The 13,816-nt window shown below is 42.9% G+C and overlaps 1 protein-coding gene across 4 annotated transcripts in view; it reads right to left on the bottom strand.

The window, feature by feature from the left end:
- The window catches only part of LOC140536350 (membrane-associated phosphatidylinositol transfer protein 2-like), a 77,087-nt gene extending 63,439 nt beyond the window's left edge, over positions 1–13,648 (bottom strand). For all 4 annotated transcript variants that reach the window (XM_072658078.1, XM_072658082.1, XM_072658081.1 and 1 more), the window contains exon 1: positions 13,076–13,648. The gene's annotated coding sequence lies outside the window, so the exon portion shown is untranslated. The remainder of the gene's footprint in view (positions 1–13,075) is intronic.
- Between the last annotated feature and the right edge of the window lie 168 nt (positions 13,649–13,816).

Below are 13,816 nucleotides of genomic sequence, written 5' to 3'. Positions count from 1 at the left end.
TAGTGCAGTTTATTAGTGGCTAGCTGATATTTGCATTGCGAGCTTCTATTTTTCTGCACTACCACCTCCACATCCACCAGAGCGGTGTTTAAAACCTAAAAGATTCATATCAGAGCAGCTGCAGTCTCCTTGCTCCATCAGCGCTGCAGCTAAATTGGAAGGAAAGAAGTCTGGAATATCGCAAGCATGAATAAACGGGCAAAAGGAGGAGCACAAACAAGCGGTTGAAAGCGAGGGGTGGATGATGAGCAAAAGCAGTTTATTTATAGAGCAGGCTCAGCTGATAGTGGCGCGCCTCTGTACTCGTTCGTTTCTTTAAATTACTGTAATAAATCACTCACCTCGAGGGCGTTCGGAGCTCAGATAATCGTCAGCCACTCACCTCGCTGGGAGTCACCACTCAGAGCTATTAAAAAACCTCTTTTGAGGCCGCAGACATATAAGGTCCTATTGAGGCTCCGGCTTCAGTTTGGTTCAGTCCAGGCTGCCGTTCGAGCTGTGAGGAGATCAAGCGTATGAGAGCTACAACAGCTCTGACTTAGGCCAAAGCATAGCCAGAGCGACCATCAGCAGATGTTTCGGTTCAGGGGCGCTCACAAACGAAGCATTCAGTGCAGCAATTTCCTCATTGATGACTCATAGGACCTAGGTCTGAATCAGACTCAAGCCTGCTACCTAGATTACCTATTAAAAACTCTACACCAACTCGCACGGATATTCTCCTTTTTCTAACCAGCGCTGTAGATGCTTGCAATAACAACACGCTACCTGGTATATATACATATGTGGTCCGTAAATGAAAGTAGCCAGTACAAGAACAACCCAGATGCACATGGCGCCAACATGGCGTACTGGGTGATCCGATCAGAAGTCAGCAAAAAACACAGATGTGAATGAGGCCCAATGTCTCCGGTCACTCAAACCACATTTGAAAATGGTCTGAGACAGCTAAACACCTCATCACTGCCCCACCATAAAGTAACCGAGAGACCACACCCTGCAAAAGTTAGCTAGGCACACTCCAATAACAACTCACTAATGGGTAAAGGTGACACTTGTGGCGTGCCCGATTTTGTATCATTAATGTGCGTCATGCCCTTCCTCCAGCGAAAATTGGTCACAGGAGACGCATTTCAAATCCAATTGTAGGAAAACTGTCATAGTATGAAAACACACCATCATATGCATAAACACAGAGTAAAGGAAAAGTTTTTTTTTTTTTATCCAATCAGGACAGTGGGATATGAAGACAGAGTACAACAGTACACAAAATGAACCACTGTCTACCATCCACCTTTACATTTAAAGCATTCATTAAAAATACTGTGTTTGAGAATCAATAGAGTTTGAAAAACACATCACAATAGTCAAGAGTTCTTTAGTCAATTTCTTTAACCCTTAGTATTGGATGGGCAATATGATGATCTGTTATTATTGTTGTTAAAGATGCACCGATATGAGAATTGTGGGCCAACACCGACATATTTCATGCAAGTATCTGTTGATGCCGATTAGGGGTGCAACCAATGAAAACTGACCAAATTATTTTGCAACTAATTTAATAGTCGATTAGTTACAGCATCAGGAGTGTTTCACGCACTAACTAGTAACAGGGACGCATGTGAACCATGGATTACTCAACAAGGTTGAAGTGGAATCCAGTTTTACTGCTGCTGGTACTTATCACAGTAATAATTCCCTTAATCTGGAAACGTACAGACTGAGTAGAGTAGCTGTCCCTGGACGGAGCCAGGGATAAACCAGCACTGTTTGTAAACGCTGAGGCAGCAAGCAAAGAAGAAATCAAGTAAGTCTACCTCAGAACGAACAGACTAACAGACTTAAAATAAAAGTCTAATACAAACAACCAAATAGACTGTATCAAATTAAAATCAATATCATAAACTGATTGTGTCAAAAATAAGCCACTAACACAAACATAGCAGGAACAAAAGACCTAAAAAAAAAGTATGGGGAAACTGCTAAAAGGAAAACTACATTTACTTTTGTAATATTTTTTTGCTTCTACTGCCAACCTAGGATTTACATTAACAAGAAAAAAAGATACTGGAGTTTTATTTATCCTTTATATCTGCAGGTAATTTCATTCAAAAAGTGAATTTTTGAATAAGATTTATCTTTACTGTCTTCATTGTTAGTTAGCATATGCATAGAACAACCTCATGCTTAGCAGCTGACAGCTTCATAAGAGTTATTTGGTAGTTGAGTGATTTGCAATCTAAATAATCAATTATTCATATCAATGATCTATAGATTATTTGACTTTCAAAATAGTCATTTATAAAAAAATAGCCCTAATGCAGATAAATAAATACATCTACTTGGATTAGCATTGCGGTCATTTTACTGTAGTAGTCCAGAACCCCCAGAGCTCACGGCACCACCAGGTTCTATCCAGCATTTAAAAAAAGAAAAGAGGCAAAGCGGTCAGCTAGCATGTAGACTGCAAGTACGTTAGCTATCTAGCACAATAGCTAAACTAGCAGAATTTGTCAGTTAATTGGACATTACATTACGTTACAGATCCCATTCCTTTAAAAACTTTACTAATCTTGAGGTGGAGTAGCTATAACCCAAGCATGCGTGCTAAATTGAGACTACTTTCAGGACAGTAAGCCCAGAACTAAGCACTATATGCAGTGAACCTAAACACAGGAAGTGTTTGTGAGCTTATGAACTGTACAAATTTGGCACACTAGTTCTTCGGGACCTCAGAGGCTGCAAACAAAATGCTCCAAATTGTGCACTCTTGTACAAAAAGCCTGAACGCTTACATAACATCTGCGCTGAACAAACCTGCTGTCATTTTACCATTTTAGCTGGGCCTTGAGCAGCGTCAGTGTTCCACACTCTTTATCTGTGCTGAAAGCCGAACTGCAGGATTTTCATAATCGTGACCAGCAACGTGGGGGGGACCTAGAAGATGCTCTTATAAGGACGTGAATGCTTTAGGAGCTTATCTGCTCATTTTCACTCATGGGGTAAAGTTACACATGTTCTGCAATCCTCCAACCTGTTGAAGCACTGCTTTGCTTATGCAAATGTTAGCCAGAAACAAAATGTAAAACCAAATGCACCTCGATAGAGAAGATAAGCAGAGGCAAGCAACGGCTTTTCTGCATGCAGGGAGAGGAAGCTCTAATAACCACGTCAACTTATAAAAGAACACGTTCAGAGAGGAAGCTCGAGTCAGCAGGCCACAATACCATCACAGCTGGGGAGTCAGTTCCTCACAGCGAGACAGAGCAGCGAAGCAGGCGGTGTAGTGTAAATACTTTCGAGCTGTTGCTACTGTGTCCTGCGTGAGAATACAGTAGCCTCTGTAAGCTCACAATTTAGCTGCATGGTGGCGAATAGTGAGATTCTTTGTGCAAATTAAGGTTCTTACCAAGGCCCTCAGCTTCACTTTTTCACCACAATCTAGGCGGTGACCACAACAACCCCAATTAGAATAGAATTTATTCGATTTTCCAGCACCACATTTGGACATTGGTTCCAAACAGTATTTGGAGGTATAGAAGTGTAAAAAATTTTAATACATTAATTATGGCCAGGATGATCAATAAATTTTGCACCTGACAGCTATTTTAAGGGACCAAGGCTATCATTTACTCCACTGGTAAAAGCACATATGGGGCCTTATTCACTTATTCATTCTTAAGAAGAATTTTCACCCTAAAACCCACTTTGGGCAGCTGGACTCCAATAAAGATAAATAAAGAAAGCAAAATTGGCCTTATTCTCTCAGGGGTTGGCTGATGGCACGTCCTCCTCGCTTCTCCTAGCCTAGCATAATGTTGTATGTTAGTGTGTAGTTATGTTGTATTGAAGCTGGGGAGCTGCGCTTTCCTCCGAGCGTGCTGACTACCTAGCGATGCTGCATCGGCAGCAGCTCAAAAAGGGAGCAGCAGGCTTCAAGTGTAGGAGGAGAGACATGCTAGTGTTCACCTTCCTAGTGTTAAGATAAGATAATCCTTTATTCTTTATTAGTCCCGCAGTTGGGGCATAGTTAGTGACTGGGGGAGTTCACATTAATGACAGTTGGGTTATTGCTTTGCAAGTAGGATAAAGATGGGGTATGTTTAAAAATGACAAAAACACCACAACACTTTGAACTTGTTTAATTTATCTGCGATTTAAAGACGCATCATGAACGTATCTGATGTAGACTTCGTCAACATTTAAGAAAATTCTTATAGATATGGGTAAATGAGGTCCAAAATCTTCTAAATGTCGCCTATACCTGGCATTAGTTTAAAGAAATTACACTGCTGAACTGTTGAACCCACATGGGCAAAAGAACATCCAATCAAAATGCTAATTTAACTAAACACAGCTGTGATCTACTCTTTTTTAAGAGTACTGCCGGAAACATACTTCATGCAAGGATGTGAATGCAGGAGCTCCTAGCTATGGAAACTGGCTTTTGCACATAGTTGCTTTGGAAATGTTTCACAGTGCATGTCATGTCATAACACAACATAAGCAGCATTCTGAGCGTTGTCGCAAGGGGAACTACAGCGACAGCCAAGTTGTCTTGCACCCACACTACGCTTTTATAGTCAACTGTCATGGTGGACCAGATTTAATTTTGAAGTGAACCGCCACAGTAACATAAGAATGCAGTGCACTGGAATTTGCATTTGTGTACTTACATTGAGCATGTTTCTGGCCTAACAGGCTATGTTCAGACCACCAGCACAAATCCAATTTTTGGCATATCGAGATTGTATCCAGATTGATTTTTGGTAGTCTGTACAGCAAAAATCCACATTAAATCTCATTTCGGTTTGAAATGTGACTACAATTGGATTTGTACAGATGCGTCTCAGTCTGGACGCTCGAATCAGATTTCATTTTGCATCACTTGCAACACGACAAACAACGACCTTGCAAATACTGAGTGACGGAAGTGCAAGAATACAAGAAGAAGAGCACGACAGGTACTAACTGTCACCTACATTGTAACCACAGCAACCCATGCAGATATGTTTGTTATGTCTGGACACACAAATCCGATCTAATCACTTGTAAAAAACAATGTGGACAGTCATCTCAAGAGCTAAACACTGCCTTAAACTCAAATATCTAAACTGAAGTTAATCAATATTGCCCAAATATATTGGCCTACCATTGTTTATGTTATCTTTAGTACTACAGAGAGACTCACAGAAAGCACACCTTGGTATGGAAACACTAGTTCCTGCGCTGTAAAAAAAAAAAAAAACAATGCCATGCAAAGCAGCTTGTTTTTTCAGCAATGAACACAAAGCAGATGGAGCACCATTCTGACTGGATGCTGAGGTGAAGTCACGGAGATAGTCTCCAGCAAAGGTGGGTCCAGAAAGTAAAAATGCACCCCTGGGGTATTGTTGCAATTGTCTGGCTTCTTTAACCAGCTTAAGCCAGTATCCAGACATGTCTAGGCAGTTGGAACAAAGTTCCAGACTCTGTGTTTCTGTCCAGACCTGAATTACCCACCTCTAGTCTTCAGCCAACACTAGACGTCTCTTACAGAATCTAAATTACATGGCTAGATTTTGGGGCTTGAGATTAGAAAGCCTGTATTAAAAGTTCACCTGAAGAGAAGAGAGTACGATCTGCCCAGATGAGAATCTGCTGGCAGCACTTAAACACCCACCTCACCATCACACCGCTCTACAGCCAGTTCTCGGAGTCGGGCTGGTAACAGCGAGGTGCCCCCATTAATCAATGGCATGGTGGGGGTGGCTTCAGAGTGCCACACACAGCCCAATACCATTAGTGTCTGGACAGGCTCCAAAGTGCAAAGGCTGGAAAATATACAGTTGCCTCTCGCAGCATTAATGACACAGTGCCTGGAGCCCGCTATGACATAGGCCTCTCTCCCACAGCCCTGAAGCCATTTTTTACCAAGATTAAGCATCTATTAAGACCAACTGCCCATTTCCTGATTGCATTCATTATTAATGGCTCTCTGCTTCGTGGACAATGACTTTAGCCCACGCGCAGCTGCAAACACAAACCAAAAAGCAAAATGTTGGTCTTACAAAAAAAGCTTTGAAGGGTGACACAGAAGTAGGACAACTTTTAACTAGGTGGCCTTCGAAGAGTAGTGGCACGAACAAAAACTAAATGTCAGAATCAGAATCAGAATCAGAATCAGAATCAGAATCAGAATCTCTTTATTTCACCAAGTATGTTACCCATACAAGGAATTTGTCTTGGTGAGAGCAACACGCATGACAAGTAACAAAAAACACAGAACACAGTCTTAAACTAAAGGAAAATGACACTAAACAATAAATAGGGTAGGGGATAAATTAAAAAAAGTAGAAAGTACTAAAGGTAATAAAGGTAATAAAGAGCTGAAAAATATATTTACAGAAAAGAAAAGGACATCTGTACAGGTGTGCAAATAGTCATAGTGCAAAATAGGCAGAGTGCAAATAGCTGTTCAGTCCGGTTTGGTACAGTTTAGTTGTAAGTTTAGAGGTTTACAGTGGGAGGTGACCACTGTGATTGAGGAGCGCTACAGCTCTGGGGAAGAAGCTGTTAGCATGACGTGTTGTGCTGGTTTTGATGGACCGCAGTCTTCTACCCGAATGTCAGCAAGTTAAGAGATGCCTGAATCATCACAACTACATATTGTGATAAATATTGTGATATACACTTTATAATATATATATATATATATATATATATATATATATATATATATATATTATAAAGTTCATTTATTTATTGCTCTCGTTTACTGGATACGAACCAGACAGTGGCATACACCTGGATCGACTCCCCCAATCCCGAGTCACTGGATCGGATCGAGACATCCCAACATAACGGTGTTGTACTCTGACCTTAGATCATACTGAAATTTTTCCTTCTCTTCAGATTTTTTTTCCCCCTCCTCATACCAGCTTTCCTAAATACATAAATAAATTCAATCATAACTCCTGATCAGCCCTAATGAACCCTATATAGAACATCATTTGGGTGCAATAGAGTGTCATTTGGACTGCAGCTCAGGTTCAAATACTTACTTCAGCTATTCTCCAAACAGTTAACCTGCATAAGAGGATTATATTACCGGCACATGCCTAGATACAAGTACTGCGAAACTGTCTTCAAGTCTCACAGTTTCATATTTCTGTCCTACTGCCCACCCCCAACCTCACATTACAAATCGGGGTGAGGAGTCAGCTATGCCAAACTGTCACAGTTTCCCACCCAGCCAGTCAGAATGCTTCTTCAAACTCATTAAAACCAGACATGGCAGGCTGTTCCATCTTTCTTCTTCTCTGGAGAAAGGAAAAAAATAAAATAAATAAATAAATAAACTAAAATCAGAAATAAATCAGCTGTCCTACATCTAACCCAATGTCAATCCATGGAGCTGTTCTGAAAACTCCCACAGTGACTAACGAGCTGAACAGACCACCGAGCGAGTGACAGACTGCTGAAAGCCCTGTAGGCTGAGAGATAAGATCCCTGCGCTTCTTTGAGTGCCATGACTTTTTTTTTTTTTTTAAATGGAGTGCGTGCCCTCGTACTGTCTGACGTGTCCGCTTTCTGCTAGAGCACTCTGCACTCGTGAACCCTGGCGATGGTGATGTAAAAATAGTTTATGCACCAACAAAAAAAAAAAAAGAAGAAACAAAAAGGCCCCTGATGTAGTTCCCTATCTGGAGGCAGAGAGGAAAACGGTGCTCGGCGGAAAGAATGATGTTCACCATAAATAGCCACAGGAAGCAGAGCAGAAACATCAAGAGGCCCACAGTGATTGGTCACCAACCACACTCTGCCATCAACCACTGTCCCAGACGTAATTCCACCCCCTCTGCCATTGCTGAGGTCAACCTTGCTCCAGGAAGCACTCCGGAGCCAGGGACTTCAATGGGTACGTTGCAGCAAATGCGATACATACAACCCTCACATAAACTCACTTCACTTATTAATGGGTTTCACCTGATGGAGATAGTGTGTCTGGAGGACATGCGGCTTCATTACACAGTCAGCTCGCTCACTGTCTTACTGTTACTGTACTCCAGTTAAGTGACAGGAGGATGCCCCTGGGCCAGTTTCAGGAAAACTCACCCATTCATGTACAGGGAAGCAATTGGAAATTGTCCATTATGGAAATGCCTTTGCTAGAGTCTTAAATTTAGGACAAAATAAACTCCACTAATAAGATCTGTGCCCCGGTAGACGGTAAATGGGATGAGCTTGTCCGTAATTCTTGTATACATCTTGGGATATGATAATATGATCATTTTATAAAATTAGAAACTAAACCCACTAGGACTAGCAATACATCCGACACACAAAAACTCATACGCAGTGAACAAGGTGAATTTCTAAAACCAACCTCCTTATTTGTAATTTCAACATGAAGATTCTGGTTAATTCCAGTGCACTCAGACTAAAACACAAGGGTAACTGCGGTGCGATTATTTACTTCAACTGTGCAAAGTCGAATTACATTCAAACATTATATTTTTTAACACCATCATACATAAGGCCATTCTAACAAGAATAAAAAACAAACAAGCCTAGATTCACCACACCGCCACTGGCTGCATAGAATCTGCAATGGCATTTCAACAATGTGGAGTTTGGGACAAAAATATCTGCTCTTTTTTTGGAAAAAGGTTCTGTGGCATAAAATGACCTTTCATGTGACCATGCCTGGTAAAAACCTCAAGCCTCGCCCTTGATGCCTTAAGATATAGACCACATATTTACTCTTTCGAACTGATGAAGAGTCCAGGACCTAATGAACATGGCTCGTGGCCAATGCTGTGGTAGCGATGCTGGGAGGGTCTCCGTGGCTGCGATGCTGTGCGAGGCTGGCAGTCACCACAGTATGGATGCCAACACACCAGTAGCGTAGCTGGCCGATACCAGCAGTCACTGCGGTATTAATGTTAAAGTCCAGTCCTGACGTTGGGCGAGGCCGGTGGCCGGCGTGCTGCTAATGCCACAGTATCAATGTTGAGTCGACATTCTATCACTACAGACTGTGACACAAACATTAATGTCACAGTATACCTTCGCACCACTTCCTTGTACAATATTATTTCAGGATCCAACTGCAGCTTTACCCAGGATTACATCTGTTCTCGTCAAAAACAGAACATGTGCATTTCTGTAAATATCTGCTGATTCTTTTTCTACACTATTCAATTGATTGGTTTATAAAACTCTGAAAATGGTAAGAAATTGGAGGGATTCTCCCTTCAAAACAAGCATTGAGCAAATGTACAGTATGATAACCATCCATTTCCATACCATTGTACACCTACTTTCCATAGCCAACAGCATAGACTAATGTTCACACACACGTTGTGGAAGGTAGCGCTGACCCTCATGTCATGTTTAGCAGGCATGGACTCGACTGTTTACTATGCGGCTATAAATAATGCAGCAGAACTGTGTAGTTCTCCTTTTGGCATGCTGGGTTCCCCGCCAATGCAGCACAACTCAGGGTCACATCGGTATGCTTGTCCACCTCTGACAGAGGCCTCCCTACTTGTGCCTGCCAGCTATTAGCAGGGCTTCCTTTGGGCTGAGGTGGGAGAGTAGAAGGCAATCAATACCGTGACTCATTCTTGCTACAGCGGCTGCTTCATAAAAGGATTCATTAAAGACAAACCTAATCATTTCAGCATTATAACTGGACACAGAGGTTTGCTGTTGTTGTTGTTGGGGTTTTTTTTGGAGGAGAACACAGCCGACCATGACGCCTCAGTCTGAATATTGCAGGGCGTGGTGCGAGGAAAAGAGAAAAACACTCAGGGACTCAAGACCCAAGGACGCAGTGAAATAAGAGTCTCGTAAAGCTGAAGTGACGAATGTCCTGATCTTACCCTCAAACGTTGTGAAACTGCATCTAGCTGATGTAAAGACATGCTCAGGCTCCTGGGGGATACTTTATATGCCTGAAAATCTTTAGGTCAGGAAACTGCTCACGTTACAAGATATGTCCACGCTGGACCATCCACAGTTATCTATGGACCGTCTGAGTCAGCGTGGGCGTAGCTATGTGACAGCCAGCAATCAATACCAAATGTTGGGTCATGCTGCTGTGCCTGGAAACCCCTTAAAAAAAATGCCCATTCCTTGAACAATAATTTTCTACCATATTGCACAGGGCAGTGTATTGGTAAGAGCCTAGCGATACGATACGCATCACGACACAGGGGTAACAATTTAATATATATTGCAATATACTGCAATACTTTAAGTAAGGCCAAATATTGCGATTCTTTCAAATCTGTCCTAGTTTAAAAAACATACCATCATATGCATAAAATCTGAGTAAAAGAAAAGTTGGACGGTGAGGACCAACACAAGCCTCCTCAAACACATGCGCAACCAGCCACCGCCCCTTTTCGGACTGCTGCCGATGCCATAACCTACGTCACAGAAAAACCTTGTATCTCCATTTTTGTCATTTTCCCTTTTTTGACACAATTTGAATTTGGCCCTTGTTCTTTACACTGTGTCCAAATTTCATGATGACCAATATAAGATGCTCCAAAATTACCTGACATTAAATATATTTATATCAACTTCCATTAAAAGTTTTTTTTCCTTGAGATTTATGAGATACGAAGTTTATGCATGGATGACTCATATTGAGCCATATTAAAAAAAAAGCAGTCCAGGCTGAAGCACACACCAAAGCTATAAGGAGTGTTTCAGCCGGGACTGCTTTTTGAACTCATCTGGGCCAACAATCAGAACACAGATGATTTACACACACCAATCAACCTTAAACCTTAACCCACTAACAAGTGAAGAACACTAGCTATCTGGTTCCAGTGGCACCCGTCAAGGGACCTATTATGACCCATTATGTGGCAAGTGAACACTGCATGTGTTGGAAGCAGGAAAAATGGGCAAGCGTAGGAATCTGGGCCAAACTGTGATGTCTAAGCGACTTGATCAGAGCATCTCCAAAATATCTAGGAGGTCCTGTACGATGTTCCAGGTATGCAGTGGCCAGTACCTCCCAACATTTGTGAACATACGACGGGGTCATGGGTGCCCAAGGCTCACTGATGCAAGCCACAAAGGGTCCCACCTCACAAATTACAGTACTTAAAAGATCTACTGCTGCCAGATACCACAGGACACCTTCAGAGGTCTTATTGGATTCCATGCCCTGAAGGGTCAGGCATGGACGGCAGGCACAAAGGGAACCTACACAACGTTAGGCTAGTGGTGTTAGTGTCATGGCTGAAATATATGAACTAAGACTTACATTTTGGTACATAAACCCCCATAAATGCCATATGTGGACCACAGGAAAACAACAAAATCCAAAAAGCAGGGTTCGGGCCCTTTAAGATTCTGCAGCAGACAGACCGAAGCAGATCCAAGTCTTCTGGGCCTGGAAAACCGACAGCCTCTGGCGCTTAGTATGCAGAACCAAAAGTTCTTTCATTTTTCAACAGCCAAGCAATACATTATAACCCTCGATATGGCAGAAGCATGAAACACCCAGCTGCAGAATCATAACATAAACCCTAAAATCCTGTGCCTCACACACCCACACACACCAACCTGAGACAAGGCCAGATTGAGGTAGCCTGCCTCATCCCTGTGTATTTACCTTCACATCACATCCGCCACTTCCCTGTGAGGGTGCATCTTAAATCATTCAGCGAGGGTGTTTTTCTTATTTAGCCCAACTTCTCCTTTTCATTTTTATGGCTGTGAACAGCCAGGGTAGGGACACAGACACAGACCGATACAGATACAGATAAAGATGATCCCGTGCTATTTGAATAGGTGGGAAGTGAGAATAATCAGTGAGGAGAGATCATGGCTGATGAGGGTAGGAGATGTTCTCATCAGTAAAAACATTGCAAATATGAGAGAAATCTGATCCTAGACCGGACAAAAGTCCACAGCAGTTAACCCATTCTTTGCCCTGCTGAAAAAAAGCTCAAGCTGGCCAAGCTGGTGGATCAGCTTAGTATTTACCAGCATAGTGTTTGATGGTTAAACTAGTCATGACCATCATGACCAACCTGAACAAACTAGCTGACCAGTGTTTTCCAACCTAGTCAACCTGTGTGGCCAGCTTGATGACCTCAAACAGAAGCTCTTGACCAGATACACTGGTCAAGAGCTAGTATGGTTAACCAGTTGGCTTACCAGCGTAAGGTATTTTGTTTTGTTGGAATTTGACAGTTTAACTGCTCCATCAGCATGACCAGCATGACCAACCTGACTAGGCTAGTCAACAAGTATTCCAAGGTGGTTTGACTTGCCTGGCCAACCAATATGACTAGGTTTACCAAACTGGTCAACCAGTGTGACCAGCCTGGCGACCAGCTTGGTTAAAAGCTAGTCATACTGATAAACCAGCCAGTCCATCAAACTGAAATGAACACGAACAACCATCTGACTATGCTTTCGTCTAAATGTCCAACGTTTCAACCAGCTTGACCATCAAAGACCAGGCTGGACCATGTGACAGCACCAGAAGCTGATCTCCAGCTGGTCCGTTCAGCGCGGGCGAAGTTCTGTAGCTCGTCTTCCTGCGGCGCTGCGATCAGACTGTCTGGGAAGTGAAGTGGCTCAAATGAGACTTTCTCCAGAGCGTCCAGGGTGGAAATCCAAACCCGACTTTCTCTTCTGACTGTTAATGTTTTTAATTAAACCAAGATTACTGATCGACATGCTCAAGTTAGCTAATACCTTTAACCTCACTCAGCCCCTCAGCCTCCGCCCCCTTCCATAGCGTTAGGCAGGTTAAGGTAGCACTATCTAACGTAAGGAACCTTTCCCTGCATGTCGTGCAGCTTTGCACTACAAAACACGCCATTAAAACACAAACTACCACACTTCCCACGAGTAACAGCACCCCATTTTATAAAACGTCGACGTTTTGCACCGCGGAACCCCCCAAAAAACCGAGCTCTAGCTAGCTGGTAGCTGACCGTTAGCGTCAGACGTAAGGCAGCAGTCAGAAATACGGCTAACCGGCTAAGCTAGTTTTGCGTTTCCTCTCCTGCACTGCGTTTTGTGGCTAAACAACACATGTACGTGGACCACTTACCTGCACTGTTGTGTTTCTTTTATTGTTAAAAAAGGGGGCTTCTCTGGGGGGGCTATTGGTGAGGCATGTCCATTTGTTTGGCACGTTCTCAGCTAGCTAGTCTCTACACATCCTGAGGGAGGTCGGTGTTCGCCAGCCAATGCAATGCAATGCAATGTCCCAACTGTTAGCAGCTCGCTAACAGAGTACAGCCACTGCCTAAATAAAGGTGACTGGCTCGGCAACAGCCCAGCAGCTAGGAGGCTTAACCTCTTCCATAAGGGAGGGCAGAGGATTTATTTAGCCCGGCGTTCCGACTTTCAGTTCACCGCAGTGGTTGGTTGTGTTGTCCAGGTCGGACTTGCTCCAGATGTGATGTGTGCAGCAATGTGTCTCTGGTTCACCGAGATAAAGCTTAGTATGAAAACCCCCTGAAATAGCAATTATATCCCCTCAGTAGCTAAACTGGGTGCTGCTAGCTAAGTTACAATCCAGGTGTCTTGAAAAGAGAACCCCCATTGCTCCGTTCTTCATACTCTTCTTCATCATCATCATCCTCATCCTCCTGCTGCTGCTGCTCCTCAATGAAATTGAGAGCATCACCTCTCTAGTGGTGATTAAGTTCTTCTGTCAGGCTCGTCCACTCCCCTTCTCTCAATATCGCCCTCCTTACATAAGCTGCTAGCGCTCCCTAGTGGTCGTGACCCTTTGTTTCATAGCTGAACATTCCTTCTTTCAAAATCACTGGCTGTGAATGAAGTG

Source organism: Salminus brasiliensis, chromosome 16 (genome assembly GCF_030463535.1).
Source record: "Salminus brasiliensis chromosome 16, fSalBra1.hap2, whole genome shotgun sequence".
Taxonomy (NCBI): Eukaryota; Metazoa; Chordata; class Actinopteri; order Characiformes; family Bryconidae; genus Salminus; species Salminus brasiliensis.
This window is presented reverse-complemented; position numbering and strand designations above follow the sequence as displayed.